Genomic DNA, 3829 nt, shown 5'->3' with positions numbered 1-3829 from the left:
ATGGATGACTACACATTTGCCCGGCATTCCCGAATCCCAAGAACCCGGTTTGAGGTCCTTCAAAGGTACCTACAGGAGGGTGGCCTGCAAAGTGACCACAACCAACTGCTGCCTCCCCTGCCTATTGCCAAGACGGTGCTCATGTTCCTGTGATACATGGCGAACCAGAACAGCTTGAGGTTCTGATGAGGGAGCTGTCGCTGGTGAGTAGGGCTGCTCCTGACCAAAGATTTTGCTAGTCGACTAGTAGTCGTTAGTACAAGCCATTAGTCGACTAGTGGTCTTACATTTATGATATAAATTTTTTTTTTCTTTTTTTTTGAGTTAACAATGTGCTACATTACAGAGAAACACAAAACTGTAATAATGAGCCTTTAAAATAATAAATTTACAAGCGCACGCATGAAGCAAGCCGCCTGTTAACGGCAAAGTGGTTTTGGTTCTGAATGTGTCGGAACAACCAGCAAGGAAACTGAACATTTTGTAAATTTATTTCCAAAATGGAGCCTTTCTGTCTGCTCCTCTTCATCAGCAGCCATCAGCATGGATACCTCCTGCTGCTTTTCCCTTTTCTTCTTTGGTGCGGGGCCGGGCTCACTTTCCTCTGTACTGCTGTCACGTTCCTCACTTTCCTCTGTACTGCTGTCACGTATCTCCAGCTGAAGCTGGAGATACGTGACAGTACATAAACTCCCAGCCAGATCCGACACAGTCAATATCATAATTAGTTTGATTTGATTAGTATGATTTGATGGAGTTAAAAAAAAAAAAAACTCTTTTTTTTTTTTTTGCGACTAACCAACCAATGAAAACTTGGTCGACTGAGACTCTTCTCATCGACTAACGTTTGGTCGACTATTAGGGGGCAGCCCTACTGGTGAGGGAGCACTGTTTGACCGCCTCAGTGCATCTGGCCGGCGTACCACCACCACGACGACGGCACAATCGCTCCCCGCAACCGGTGGGTCCACATCGTGGTTGCCCCCAAGCAGCTCGTCCATCTGTATATAAAATAGGAAGCGGACAGGGCCCCTTCCTGTCGACGCATTATTGTCCTTCACTCTTTTCTATGCCTCCACCAGCGTCATCCACTTGCGTGCCACCTTGTCATGTGGGAATTGCTCCCCGAACTGTAGGAAAAGCTTCCCAGCCATCTCCTCCCACAGCAGCTTTTTGGTTTATTTGCCAAGCCTAAGCCGCCGGTTGAGGTCATTGAGGGACTTTGCAGGTCCCCCGCCCTCTAACTCAAGGTGCACCTTCATCAGGTGGATGAGGAAGAGGGTCTGCTCTTTTGTGAAACCCTCATTCATTGGCAGTGCTGAAGTTTGTTGCACATTGCAGGTATCTGATTCATAAAAAAAGTAACATTACTCAGTACTCTGCACAGTACTTGCAGCACCCAGGGATGAATTACTGTTGAACCACGGTCATGTCAACAGTGTAATGCAGTGTAAACAGTGTAATGCTTCTTAATAATTCACCCGTGCAAGTGCAATCTGCAGGGTGTATGTTTGCAGCCACCCTGAGGCCCTCATCAACAAAATACTAGTCATTGTTTAGGTACAGGCTGCCCTGGTAAACCACGGTCCTGTCCTTGTCCCTGAAACACACCGTGCTCTGGTTGAGGAAGACTAAAAAGAAAAAGATGTTACCGAGTGCAACTTGAGAAGAATGCCGTGAATGAACACAAAACTCTGAGGTGAAACCCACCTTACAGAAACACTAGCATTTCAAATAATGCTACATTGTAGCATTATTTGAGCATGTTTACATTTATTATTTTGCTATTTTCGCCTATTTCAATTTCAAAAAGTGCCGTTGCGTTTTTCTCGAGCCATGAAGGGCAGTCATTTATTGTTTGCTACATTAGCCTCTTTAGCAATCCAGCTTGAAAACAAACATTTACATTGAATTGCATGCCCAACAAGACTGATTCAACGTGACTGGATTAAAGCAGAAATGTATTCAAGTGTGTAAGAGCATTTAAAATCGACATTAAAACGACCAACGTGGTACAAATACAAAGAAAATACATCTCAACTTACCATCCACTATGGGCGCAGCCATCTTTGTTTATTGAGTCGTCCGGATAACCTCACTGAACTCGGTCTACTCTCAGAATTCCAAGAGATGAAGACAAAAAGGGGGTGTGCCTCCGTGAAATTCTGCTAGAAAGCTGGGAGATTTCCCCACTTGCAAGGAAGTAATAGTAAGGAATATTAAGGAACTTGGAAGGCTGGTGTCCGAAGCATCTGGAACACACAATTATCTCTCACATTTGATGATATGCTTGTCTTATCCTAGACTATTTTTAAATGGAGTTGATAATACTTTGTGGAATATTTATCTTGCCCATATTTTTATGTTTTAACATTTACTAGTCGTGCACGCCATACAGCCCTGAGTCATTGTCCCCATGTTTAAAATGTCATGAGGTCAGTTGGGGAGAGAGAAAATAGGGAATGGATAGAAGTAATTCATTTAATCTATGTGTTTCAGACGGGTCCCAAATGGGATAAAACTAATTAAATCAAACAAGGCATTGTTTGATGAAGGCCACATTTAGACAACAGGCTGGCTTCATTTCTATTTGCCAAGATTAACACCCCACCAATACTTCCCACAATACGGATCTTAGACCTATTAACTCTGTTCAAATTGGGTTGGAGTTTTTTGTTTTGTATTGACGCCTTGAAATGATGCAAAGACTAAGAGAACAATTATTTTCCCCAGAACAAGTGAATCAAACTAAAACAGAAATATTCACCATAATGCATAATTTGTATTACTTTGTGTACTGCCGAAAAAACAAAAAAAAACAAAAGCATGATTATTCTTGCTCTCTGGAAGAGATCATTCTTCTCAATAAACAGTATATAGCCGTACATCCAAAAATTCTTGTTGACTCTTATCTTTCGCAGAAACATTACCATGAAAACACAGCCAGAGAATGCATTAGTGTAGCCTATAGATAGATCCTCTTGTCAGGATATGAATGGTTTCCAGTCAATAATCAAACAAATAGCCCTCAGCAGCCATTATTTATAGCATCCAATTGCACTGGTAGACATATTCGACATAGGTCGAATATGTCACATAGACATAGGAATAAATAGTGAGAAGAACAAAAGCTAATCATGACAAAGTCAAATGTCAATGTCAAATCTAAAAGGAAAATATTTGGGTAATTTTTTTGTGTGCATATATATATACAGTATATATATATATACCGACCGTGGAGATACTAGCACACAAAAACACACCGCCGTTGCATTGACAGAAAGGAATGCAAAAAATGCAGCTAGACTCTATCAGACGGTGGGTGGAATCCAAGTCAAAACAAGCAGAACATTCTTCAGTGGCCAAGTATGTCCCATGGGTGACCCTGCATGGATCTACCAAGAGCAATAGTGATTTAACAAGCGCCATTGTCTGGAGACCTACATCTCGCAGATCAAGAAGGGAGATTACAATAGTCATAAAGATACATAGATATATATATATATAATTAGAGAGAGATGTCAGTGATTTCTGACATACAATAAACCAAAAGCTTAAACAAGGTAACCTGTTGTGAGCTCCAGACACTGTTATGTCCCAAAGGATCTGAAAACACAAACATCTCCTGCACTTATAATAAAGGAAAATTGTTCAATATGTAAGGGTGACTCATCGTTCATCAGCGATCATGCCAGGGGGAAATTAAAAGTGACTCAGTCTGAACATAATCGCGACGTGATTGTAGCACACGGGAACTTGACTGTAGTGAACAAGAATTAGCAACGGAGGAGCTAGTTTGAAATTAAAAAGCAAACTAATCAGGTCAGTG

The 3829-nt window shown here is 41.5% G+C and overlaps 1 pseudogene across 1 annotated transcript; it reads right to left on the bottom strand.

Annotated features, from left to right (window-relative positions):
- Window positions 1-833: 833 nt before the first annotated feature.
- On the bottom strand, window positions 834-2067 carry LOC311363282 (annotated as a pseudogene). The gene is made up of 4 exons: window positions 2046-2067; window positions 1565-1631; window positions 1482-1522; window positions 834-1345 (listed from the first exon to the last, which is right to left on the bottom strand). The product of its transcript is annotated as an uncharacterized misc_RNA (transcript).
- Between the last annotated feature and the right edge of the window lie 1762 nt (window positions 2068-3829).

The sequence above is a fragment of the Micromesistius poutassou genome (assembly GCF_964030765.1).
Source record: "Micromesistius poutassou genome assembly, chromosome: 18".
Taxonomy (NCBI): domain Eukaryota; kingdom Metazoa; phylum Chordata; class Actinopteri; order Gadiformes; family Gadidae; genus Micromesistius; species Micromesistius poutassou.
Note: the sequence above shows the minus strand (reverse complement) of the source record. Positions and strands in the feature narration are given on the sequence as shown.